At 43.6% G+C, this 12,604-nt stretch overlaps 1 protein-coding gene across 14 annotated transcripts in view; it reads left to right on the top strand.

The window, feature by feature from the left end:
* The window catches only part of MAP2K4 (mitogen-activated protein kinase kinase 4), a 194,180-nt gene that overhangs the window by 129,687 nt on the left and 51,889 nt on the right, over window positions 1-12,604 (top strand). The window lies entirely within an intron of this gene.

Genomic DNA, 12,604 nt, shown 5'->3' with positions numbered 1-12,604 from the left:
GCCCAGCTAAGATCAAAGAACTCCTGCACGTGCCCAGCCACACATTAGTGTGCCATCTGCTCCACTTTACAGCAGGGTGGCAGGCAGCAGGGAGTGAAATTCAGCAGGAGGAGCTGGCTTTGCAGACTCTTCAAGCTGGTTGTTCATAGCTGCTTGGTGCTTCAGGCCAAGATGAAGCATCGACTCCAACAGCAGTGATGTAGCAGACAAGCTTTCAGCTGTGCGGGCTGGTCATTCAGCAGCAGAACGTGACGTTTTGGAAGTGACAAGTCAGAGACCCGTGACTGTTGTCTTCTGTTCTGACTGGGGTGAAATAAAGTTCCCAGGAATGTGTCTGTAAATGGTGGATTCTCTGTGACTTTAAGTCTTTAAACCATGATTTGAGGACTTCAGTAACTCTACCAAAGTTGAGTCATCTATTACAGGAGTGGGTGAGTGGCCTGCAATGTGCAGGGGGTCAGACTAGATGATCATGGTGGTCCCTTCTGACCTTAAAGTCTGTGAGAGGCTGGAAGTTAGAGCGGCAGGAAAAATCCATGGTGCAGGACCCAGTCCCCCCATCCCTTTCAGGCTGACATGGTAACCAGGTATTTTTGCTCCACTTGTTCCAGAAAGGGCCATAGCCATTTCTGATTGTGGTTGCTATCTTGAACCCCCGTCTCCTCAGTGGATCTCGCTGACCTCCAGGCCAGGTCTGACTCCTACAGGCTAGAAACAAACCACATTTTAAAAAATGAACAAACAAACCGAGTTCCCCTAGTCCAGTGGCTCAGCTTCCCCATATTTACTCCCTGTTCTCGTACATTTGGGCAGCATGGGGTTCTGGGCACTGAGCCTGTTCTGTCAGCTCCCTCAGATAGGTCATTTGTGCAGCAAGGCCTTGCCTTTCATTTTCCACTTCTTCCACTGGCTTTTCTTCAGAGAGTCAGCAGAGTGGTGCAGCCCATACTACTAGCCTCCTGGTGTCCATAAGCCCACTGTTCCCCTAGCTGTCTCAAGTTTAACCTACCTCAGTCTTCCATTTTACCACTGCTTTCTCTGTGTCTTCTTTATCGCGGGATGCAGCAAAGTGGTCTAGCCCATACTGCTAGCCCATCAGTGTCAGCAGAGCTCCTGTTTTCTGTTTGGCCTTCCTTAGGTAGCCAAACTTCTGCTAGAATACTGCTTTTCTTACCAAAGCAGCAGAGCAGCCTAGCCCGTCCTGCCAGCCTGCATGTGCCAGTCCCCACCAAAGTAGCTGGTATCTGCAGGCAGATGTACTATTAAGTTTTCTTTTTTTAGTTTCCTTTCATACATGCTATAATGGTTTAGCCAACCATTTTATTGAGCCTAGCAGCAGCTTTCATCTAAGTATTACTGCTGAAGCTAGTTGCTCACACCATCAGCCTGCCAGCTTCAATGGACAATCCAAAAGGCTGTGATCCTACATTAAAATGTCAGCATTAAGGGAGGATGGTGCACCATTTTGTTGCACAGGTGTAAAAACACTTCAGCAAGGCTTTAAACCTCACACAGCATTACTGCATGAGCAAAGGACTTCAGCATGAGTGCTCATGCCCAGCTCTGCTTCCCTCTCTTCCCCTTATGATCCTCTGCATGTGTATGTTTAAAAGTAAATAAAAAATATAAATGTATTCCCATGTCTCTCCAAGAGCCTGGGGCAGAGCTGGGGGCAGCGGGTAACTGAAAGGGGTGGGGGGGGAGAGCAAAAATAAGAGAAATACCGTAACAAACAAAAACATGCACCTTGGGCTTCTCCATGTTTCCCTCTTAGAAGAGAGCTTTCTAGAACCAGGAAACCAATTATCTTCTGCACCACTAAGGGAGCTCTGTTATCCCCACTCAGTTCCTGGTCAGTGGTTGTCCCAGGAAGCTCATCAAAACAAGTACCTAGAGTTGCAAGTAGTTAGGAAGGTGAGCTCTCTATCTGTAAGCCTCCCTCTTGATTTGTCTACCGCCTCGTCCAGCCGTTAGCTAATGTTATACCCTTTGGTGCTAGATTGAAGAGCTCATTATTAAATATTTGTTCCCTATGTAGGTACTTATGAACTGTAATCAAGTCATCCCTTAATCTTCTCTTTGTTATACTAAAAAGATTGAGTTCTTTGAATCACTGTAAGGCGTGTAATCCTTTCATCAATCATGGCTCTTCTCTGAATCCCAGTTTATCATCATCCTTGAATTGTGGACACCGGAACGGGACACAATATTCTAGCAGAAGACATACCAGTGCCAAATACAGAGATAAAATAACCTCTTCACTTCTACTTGAGATTCCCCTGTTTTTACATTCAGGAACTGCATTAGCCCTTTTGGCCACAGTATTGTATTAGCTGATTATCCACCAGGATCCCCCAAGTCCTTTTTCAGTCTCTGAGCTTTCCAGGATAGAGTTCCCAATCCTGGTAAGTATGGCCTGCACTCTTTGTTCCTAGATGTATGTATTTACATTTGGCTGTAATAAAATACATATTGTTTGCTTTCGCCCAGTTTACCCAGTGATCCAAATCGCTCTGTATCGATGACCTGCTCTTTTCATTACTTACCAGAACCCCCAATTTTTGTGTCATCTGCAAATTTTATCCATGATGATTTTAAGTTTTCTTTCATTTCATAAAAAAAAATGGTAAATTGCATTGGGCCAAGAACCAGTCCTGCAGGAACCCACTAGAAACATACCTGTTGGATTATTATTTCCCATTTACAGCAACATTTTGAGGCTTATCAGTTAGCCAGCTTTAAATCCATTTATTGTGTGACATGTTAATTTTATATCTTTCTAGTTTTTTAATCAAAATGTCATGCGGTACCAAGTCAAATATTACATCAACATTATTATCTTTATCAACCAAACTTGTAATCTCATCAAAAAATTATATCAAGTTAGTTTGACAGGATCTATTTTCCATAAACCCATTGACTGGCATTAATTATGTTGCCCTTCTTTAATTCTTTATTAATCGAGTCCTGTATCAGCGGGTCCATGATCTTGTCTGGGATTAATGTCAGATTGACAGGCCTATAATTATCTATGTTATCACATAAGAACGGCCATACTGGGTCAGACCAAAGGTCCATCTAGCCCAGTATGCTGTCTTCCGACAGTGACCAATGCCAGGTGCCCCAGAGGGAATGAACAGAACAGGTAATCATCAAGTGATCCATCCCCTGTCGCCCATTCCTGGCTTCTGGTAAACAGAGGCTGGGGACACGATCCCTGCCCATCCTAGCTAATAGCCATTAATTTATCTAGTTCTGATTTGAACCCTGTTACAGTTTTGGTGTTCACAACATCCTCTCACATTGTGTAAAGAAATACTTCCTTTTTAAAATATTGGCACAACCTTGCATTTTCAGTCTTCTGGAACTTCTGGAACTTCTCTGGTGTTCCAAGACTTATTTAAAATCAACATTAACTGTCAGCAAGATCCTCATCCAGGTCTTTTAAAACTCTTGAATGAAAGTTATCTGGACCTGCTGATTTAAAAATGTCTAACTTTAGTATCTGCTGTTTAACATCCTCCTGAGATACTGGTGGAATGGAAAGAGTGTTATCATGTGATATGGCTACATCATCTGTTTTTTCCCCAAATACAGAACAGAAATATTTATTGAACACGTCTACTTTTTCTTCATTATTAATGATAATTCTAGTAATGGACCAATACTATTGTTAGGATTCTCTTTTTTTCTAATGTACTTTAAAAATGCCTTCTTATTGTCCTTAACTCTGCTGGCCAGAGATTTGCACTTGCTTCCCTTATCAATTTTCTACAGTTCCTATCGTCTGATTTATAGTTGTTATTATCCATTTCGCCATTATTCCATTTGTTACATATTATTTTTTTATTTTTTTAAGCAGTAAGAGCCTTCTTCCTCAATTGTAAAATTGTGGCTTTTGGGTACTTAGTAAGGTGTTCTTAAACAATTCCCAGACATCATTCACATTTTTCTAATTAAATTTTTCCTCCCAGCTGATTTGGCTCACAGTTGTTTTCAGCATTGTGAAATTGGCTTTTTAAAGCACCAAGTGTATATGTCACTCATCTGGACTTTATTCTGATTGCACATTATAAATGTGTTCAAATCATGAGGTCTTGTGTCTAAATTATCATTAATTTTTAGTTCTGTGATCAGTTCCTCTTTATCTGTCAAGATGAGGTCTAATATAGAATTCCCCCATGTTGGATACAACAGTTTTTGAGTCAGGAAACTGTCATCTATATTTAGAAATTCTAAGAATGTTTTAATATTGGCAGCATGAGACATCCAGCATGTGTCACTCAAAACCTCTCAGCTTTTTTCTTACCCATTATTGATAGGTGCATCAGGAGCCAGTCATCCTGTTCCCTTGTGTGATTTGGGGTCTGTAACAGAGATCAATTAGTACCCCATTTTGTGTTTTATCTGTTAGGACATTGCTCATTTTCATCATCTGAGTCAGATGCCACCAGCAGAAGGTTGATTTTCCTTTTTTGTGGTTCGGATTCTGTAGTTTCCGCATCAGAGTGTTGCGCTTTTAAGACTTCTGACAGCATGCTCCACACTTCGTCCCTCTCAGATTTTGGAAGGCACTTCAGATTCTTAAACCTTGGGTCGAGTGCTGTAACTATCTTTAGAAATCTCACATTGGTACCTACTTTGCGTTTTGTCAACTCTGCAGTGAAAGTGTTCTTAAAATGAACCACATGTGCTGGGTCATCATCTGAGACTGCTATAACATGAAATATATGGCAGAATGCAGGTGAAACAGTAGGAAACATACAATTTTCCTCCATGGAGTTCAGTCATAAATTTAATTAATGCATTAATTTTTTAACGGGCGTCATCAGCGTGCAAGCATGTCCTCTGGAATGGTGGCCAAAGCATGAAGGGGCATACAAATGTTTAGCATATCTGGCATGTAAATACCTTGCAATGCCAGCTACAAAAATGCCATGCAAATTCCTGTTCTCATTTTCAGGTGACATTATAAATAAGAAGCGGGCAGCATTATCTCCCGTAAATGTAAACAAACTTATTTCTCTTAGAGATTGGCTGAACAAGCAATAGAACTGAGTGGACTTGTGGGCTCCAAAGTTTTACATTGTTTTGCTTTTTAATGCAGTTATGTAACAAAAAAATATACATTTGTAAGTTGCACTTGCACGATAAAGAGATTTCACTACAATACTGGAATGAGGTGAATTGAAAAATACTATTTCTTTTGTTTATCATTTTTACAGTGCAAATATTTGTAATAAAAATAATAATATAAAGTGATCTCTGTACACTTTGTATTCTGTAAAAACAATGAGACAATTCAATTGTCTCAGTCTTTATTCAGGCCTAATTTGATGGTGTCCAGTTTGCAAATTAATTCCAGTTCTGCAGTTTCTCGTTGGAGTAAAAAAAAACTTCAAAAACAGACTCCAGTGAGAAACTTCAAAAACAGACTCCAATGAGAAACTGCAGAACTGAAATTAATTTGCAAACTGGACACCATTAAATTGGGCCTTAATAAAGACTGGGAGTGGATGGGTCATTACAAAAACTAATTTCCCCATACTAATTTCCCCCTACTGTTACTCACACCTTCTTGTCAACTCTTTGAAATGGGCCACCCTCATTACCACTACAAAAGTGATTTTTCCTCCTTTGGTATTCTACGGTTAATTGAATTGTCTCGTTAGCACTGACCCCCCACTTGGTAAGGCAACTCCCATCTTTTCATGTACTGTGTATATATATCTGCTACTGTATTTTCTGCTCCATGCATCTGATGAAGTGGGCTTTAGCCCATGAAGGCTTATGCCCAAATAAAATTGTTAGTCTCTAAGGTGCCACAAGGATTTCTCATTGTTTTTGCTGATACAGACTAACATGGCTACCACTCTGAAATTTGTATTCTGTGTTGTAATTGAAATCAATATATTTGAAAATGTAGAAAAACATCCAAAAGTATTTAATAAATTTCAATTGGTATTCTATTGTTTAACAGTGCTGTTAAAACTGTGATGAATCGCGATTAATTTTTTTGTGTTAATCAAATGAGTTAACTATGATTAATTGACAGCCCTAATAATAACTAGACCAATCCTGATTGGTTTTTGTCTAACCTGTTCTTAAAAAACTCCAGTGACGAAGATTCCATAACCTCCCGTGGCAATTTGTTCCAGTGCTTAACCACCCTGACATCTTTCCTAATGTCCAGCCTAAACCTCCCTTGCTGCACTTTAAGTGCATTGCTTCTTGTCCTATCCTCAGAGGTTAACGAGAACAATTTTTTCTCCCTCTGACTTGTAACAAACTTTTATGTATTTGAAAACTCTTATCGTATGCCCCCTCAGTCTTCTCTTCTCCAGACTAAACAAACTCAGTTTTTCAATCTCTCCTAATAGGTCATGTTTTCTAGACCTTTCATTATTTTTGTTGCTCTTTTTTGGACTTTCTCCAATTTATTCACATTGTTCCTGAAATGTGGCGCCCACAACTGGACACAATACTCCAATTGAGGCCTAATCAGCGTGGAGTAGAGCAGAAGAATTACTTCTCATGTCTTGCTTACAACACTCCTGTTAATACATCCCAGAATGATGTTCACTCTTTTTGCAACAGTGTTACACTGTTGGCTCATATTTATCTTGTGATCCACTATGACCCCCAGATCCCTTTCAGCATTACTCCTTCCTGGGCAGTCATTTCCCATTTTGTATGTGTACAACTGATTGTTCTTTCGTAAGTGGAGTACTTTGCATTTGTCCGTATTGAATTTCATCCTATTTACTTCAGACCATTTCTCCAGTGTTTCCAGATCATTTTTAATTTTAATTCTATCCTCCAAAGTACTTGCAATCCCTTCCAGCTTGGTATCGTCCACAAACTTTATAAGTGTACTCTCTATGCCATTATCTAAATCATTGATGAAGATATTGAACAGAACCAGACCCAGGATCAATCCCTGCAGGACCTCACTCATTATGCCCTTCCAGCTTGACTGCGAACCACTGATAACTACTCTCTGGGAATGGTTTTCCAACGAGTTATGCATCCATTTTATCGTAGCTCTATCTGGGTTAAATTTCCCTAGTTTCTCTATGAGAAGGTCATGTGAGACAGTATCAAAACCCTCACTAAAGTCAAGATATACCAGGCTTATCGCTTCCCTACTATCCACAAGGCTTGGGTTAGATTTATTTGTTCCTAGCTCTCCTCTCTATTACTCTTGAGCTTTGGAGGGTTTTCTCCAGGGGAGTGGCTGCAGCATGTTGCACCCATGGTCTGCACGTTAGTTGGCAGCGTTTTTGTACAGCCTTCACATGCTGTTGGGGAGGTGTGCTGATCACTCAAGATTCTGCTGCTTATTCCAACAGTTTATTTTGTTCTTGTTACATTGCTAAATGTTTGCTCCTTAGCCAGTTAATCATGGTCACTGAGCTGTGGTGGAATGTCCCTGGTGCACTTTGGCTAAACAATATCATCTCTTTATGGCCAGACCCACTCATAGCCTGCGGTTGTACTGGATGCAACATATGCTTTTCCCCTATTGGGATCACCTATCTTCAGTCTCCAGCACTTTTCATAGAATCATAGAATCATAGAATATAAGGGTTGGAAGGGACCCCAGAAGGTCATCTAGTCCAACCCCCTGCTCAAAGCAGGACCAATTCCCAGTTAAATCATCCCAGCCAGGGCTTTGTCAAGCCTGACCTTAAAAACCTCTAAGGAAGGAGATTCTACCACCTCCCTAGGTAACGCATTCCAGTGTTTCACCACCCTCATAGTGAAAAAGTTTTTCCTAATATCCAATCTAAACCTCCCCCACTGCAGCTTGAGACCATTACTCCTCGTTCTGTCATCTGATACCATTGAGAACAGTCTAGAGCCATCCTCTTTGGAACCCCCTTTCAGGTAGTTGAAAACAGCTATCAAATCCCCCCTCATTCTTCTCTTCTGCAGGCTAAACAATCCCAGCTCCCTCAGCCTCTCCTCATAACTCATATGTTCCAGACCCCTAATCATTTTTGTTGCCCTTCGCTGGACTCTCTCCAATTTATCCACATCCTTCTTGAAGTGTGGGGCCCAAAACTGGACACAGTACTCCAGATGAGGCCTCACCAATGTCGAATAGAGGGGAACGATCACGTCCCTCGATCTGCTCGCTATGCCCCTACTTATACATCCCAAAATGCCATTGGCCTTCTTGGCAACAAGGGCACACTGCTGACTCATATCCAGCTTCTCGTCCACTGTCACCCCTAGGTCCTTTTCCGCAGAACTGCTGCCTAGCCATTCGGTCCCTAGTCTGTAGCTGTGCATTGGGTTCTTCCGTCCTAAGTGCAGGACCCTGCACTTATCCTTATTGAACCTCATCAGATTTCTTTTGGCCCAATCCTCCAATTTGTCTAGGTCCTTCTGTATCCTATCCCTCCCCTCCAGCGTATCTACCACTCCTCCCAGTTTAGTATCATCCGCAAATTTGCTGAGAGTGCAATCCACACCATCCTCCAGATCATTTATGAAGATATTGAACAAAACCGGCCCCAGGACCGACCCTTGGGGCACTCCACTTGATACCGGCTGCCAACTAGACATGGAGCCATTGATCACTACCCGTTGAGCCCGACAATCTAGCCAGCTTTCTACCCACCTTGTAGTGCATTCATCCAGCCCATACTTCCTTAACTTGCTGACAAGAATACTGTGGGAGACCGTGTCAAAAGCTTTGCTAAAGTCAAGGAACAATACATCCACTGCTTTCCCTTCATCCACAGAACCAGTAATCTCATCATAGAAGGCGATTAGATTAGTCAGGCATGACCTTCCCTTGGTGAATCCATGCTGGCTGTTCCTGATCACTTTCCTCTCATGCAAGTGCTTCAGGATTGATTCTTTGAGGACCTGCTCCATGATTTTTCCAGGGACTGAAGTGAGGCTGACTGGCCTGTAGTTCCCAGGATCCTCCTTCTTCCCTTTTTTAAAGATTGGCACTACATTAGCCTTTTTCCAGTCATCCGGGACTTCCCCGGTTCGCCACGAGTTTTCAAAGATAATGGCCAATGGCTCTGCAATCACAGCCGCCAGTTCCTTCAGCACTCTCGGATGCAACTCGTCCGGCCCCATGGACTTGTGCACGTCCAGCTTTTCTAAAAAGTCCCTAACCACCTCTATCTCCACAGAGGGCTGGCCATCTCTTCCCCATTTTGTGATGCCCAGCGTAGCAGTCTGGGAGCTGACCTTGTTAGTGAAAACAGAGGCAAAAAAAGCATTGAGTACATTAGCTTTTTCCACATCCTCTGTCACTAGTTTGCCTCCCTCATTCAGTAAGGGGCCCACACATTCCTTGGCTTTCTTCTTGTTGCCAACATACCTGAAGAAACCCTTCTTGTTACTCTTGACATCTCTGGCTAGCTGCAGCTCCAGGTGCGATTTGGCCCTCCTGATAACATTCCTACATGCCCTAGCAATATTTTTATACTCTTCCCTGGTCATATGTCCAACCTTCCACTTCTTGTAAGCTTCTTTTTTATGTTTAAGATCCGCTAAGATTTCACCATTAAGCCAAGCTGGTCGCCTGCCATATTTACTATTCTTTCGACTCATCGGGATGGTTTGTCCCTGTAACCTCAACAGGGATTCCTTGAAATACAGCCAGCTCTCCTGGACTCCTTTCCCCTTCAAGTTAGTCCCCCAGGGGATCCTGGCCATCCGTTCCCTGAGGGAGTCGAAGTCTGCTTTCCTGAAGTCCAGGGTCCGTATCGTGCTGCTTACATTTCTTCCCTGTGTCAGGATCCTGAACTCAACCAACTCATGGTCACTGCCTCCCAGATTCCCATCCACTTTTGCTTCCCCCACTAATTCTACCCGGTTTGTGAGCAGCAGGTCAAGAAAAGCACCCCCCCTAGTTGGCTCCTCGAGCACTTGCGCCAGGAAATTGTCCCCTACGCTTTCCAAAAACTTCCTGGATTGTCTATGCACCGCTGTATTGCTCTCCCAGCAGATATCAGGAAAATTAAAGTCACCCATGAGAATCAGGGCATGCGATCCAGTAGCTTCCGTGAGCTGCCGGAAGAAAGCCTCATCTACCTCATCCCCCTGGTCCGGTGGTCTATAGCAGACTCCCACCACTACATCACTCTTGTTGCACACACTTCTAAACTTAATCCAGAGACACTCAGGTTTTTCTGCAGTTTCGTACCGGAGCTCTGAGCAGTCATACTGCTCCCTTACATACAGTGCTACTCCCCCACCTTTTCTGCCCTGCCTGTCCTTCCTGAACAGTTTATAACCATCCATGACAGTACTCCAGTCATGTGAGTTATCCCACCAAGTCTCTGTTATTCCAATCACGTCATAGTTCCTTGACATCACCAGGACCTCCAGTTCTCCCTGCTTGTTTCCAAGGCTTTGTGCATTTGTATATAAGCACTTGAGATAACCTGTTGATCGCCCCTCATTCCCAGTATGAGGCAGGAGCCCTCCCCTCACAGACATTCCTGCCTGTGCTTCCTCCCGGTATCCCGCTTTCCCACTTACCTCAGGACTTTGGTCTCCTTCCCCCGGTGAACCTAGTTTAAAGCCCTCCTCACTAGGTTAGCCAGCCTGCTCGCGAAGATGCTCTTCCCTCTCTTCGTTAAGTGGAGCCCGTCTCTGCCTAGCACTCCTTCTTGGAACACCATCCCATGGTCGAAGAATCCAAAGCCTTCTCTCCGACACCACCTGCGTAGCCATTCGTTGACTTCCACGATTCGACGCTCCCTACCTAGGCCTTTTCCTTCCACGGGGAGGATGGACGAGAACACCACTTGGACCTCCAACTCCTTTATCCTTCTTCCTAGAGCCACATAGTCCGCAGTGATCCGCTCAAGGTCATTCTTGGCAGTATCATTGGTGCCCACGTGGAGAAGCAGGAAGGGGTAGCGATCCGAGGGCTTGATGAGTCTCGGCAGTCTCTCCGTCACATCGCGAAACTTTTGTATGGGACCTCCTCCTAGTTCCACTATAAGGTCTTCTTCTCCACTCCATGAAGGTGCATTAGTTGAGGATATCATGCTGTCTTCTTGGGTTTTCTTGTAATTCTTGTGTCTGTTTGAAAGAGTTCTCCAGTATAACTGAAACTCTTTCTCTTCTCTGGGCCTGCTGTCTGTCTCCTCTTCCTCCCTTCCCGGTTAGAATGTACTTGGAAAAGACTGGGCAGGGTGGTTTCTTGTTCTTGACATTCATTTCAGTTTATTGTTATAATAGCGTCTTCCATATAAACTATATTCTCAAGTGCTTTACAATGGTAGGTGATAAATAACGCAGAGGAGGTAAAGGCAGGGAGAGAAGAGATGTTTTGAACTGAAGTTTGAAGTGCAGTGGAGAGCCAGAGAGATATAGGGATGGCAGGAGCTGTAGAGGAGGAAGCTGTTGCACGAGCCTTGATGAGATTGTGCAGGGGAAGAGGGAGAGGCCAGTACTAGATGACTAGAGAGAACAGTGTGTATCTGGGGAGAATCCAGGAAAGGTCTTAAAAACAAGAAGGGTAATTTTAGGCTGGATCCTGAAACGAAAGGAAGTCAGTGCTATTGTAGTGATGGGGTTGCACAGCTGAACTTCTTTCTCGGTGTGGGAGGGCCGATCACAGGATTCTGTGTGTGCTGGAGCCAGGAGAAATTGGGGACCCATCGAGAAAAGTGTTCTAGTATTGAAAGGGGATGGGCGCTATGGATGAGGGTTCAGCAAATGTGGAGTAGAGGCAGCATTGTTGAAGGAAGATGTGGGCAGAGGAGATGACCTCTGAGTCGAGGGAGATGCCAAGGTCTCAAACTGGAGAAAAGCTAATTTCTGAGCCCCCACTGTTCATCTGCTTTGTAGAGTGTTCCAGATGGAGACGACCAGCGGTGTGGCAGTGTTCTACATGAGTAGCGGTCTCAACTGGGAGCTGCCCAGACAAAGAGCTCAGTACATTCAGTGTTCTTAAGAGGTGCTAGGCTGATGGTCCTGGCTGCTAATGTCCTCTGTCCATACCATACCAAAGCAAAAGCAGCAGTACTGCAAGCTTCTTGAGACCCCAACCACCCTACAGTCTGCCTCTCCTCCCACCTTGAGGGAGCTGTTAGGTTCTTTCAGCCCTTGGCATCTCTGCAGGGGCAGCCTACAGGGGGTCAGTGTACTGTGTATTGTAGTCGTGTCTTACGTGACGTGTCATGGAACAGACTCACCAAACTCATTTCACATACACCACTGAACTGCTGTCAGATAGATTTGAACCAGTGACCTAGACATGAAAATGTCTGTAGCTTCATTACTAATCCCCTGAGCCATCCCTCTCTGTGCCTACAGTTGTTGTATTTCACCCATTTGGCTGCATTGGAGGGGTGTGTGACGTGATTCCTGTGTATGCTGTGCAAGTAGCTTACCAGTTTTCCACAGTACCGTAGGATCCGTTGGGAAAGGAAGGAATTATTGTTCTAGGCTAAAACATAAGTTACTAGAACATTAAGGCTGCATGGTGAAGCACTCGGAATATCAGGAAATGTCAAAAGTAAAAACAATTGTGTAACAGCTACTCTACCCCCTGTGTATGTGTCATTACGAGACAGTATGCAATTACATGATCATACGTTATTTCTCAAATAGTGCA

The sequence above is a fragment of the Caretta caretta genome, chromosome 14 (genome assembly GCF_965140235.1).
Source record: "Caretta caretta isolate rCarCar2 chromosome 14, rCarCar1.hap1, whole genome shotgun sequence".
Lineage (NCBI taxonomy): Eukaryota > Metazoa > Chordata > Testudines > Cheloniidae > Caretta > Caretta caretta.
The sequence above is the reverse complement of the archived record's forward strand: the minus strand, read 5'-3'. Positions and strand labels throughout refer to the sequence as shown.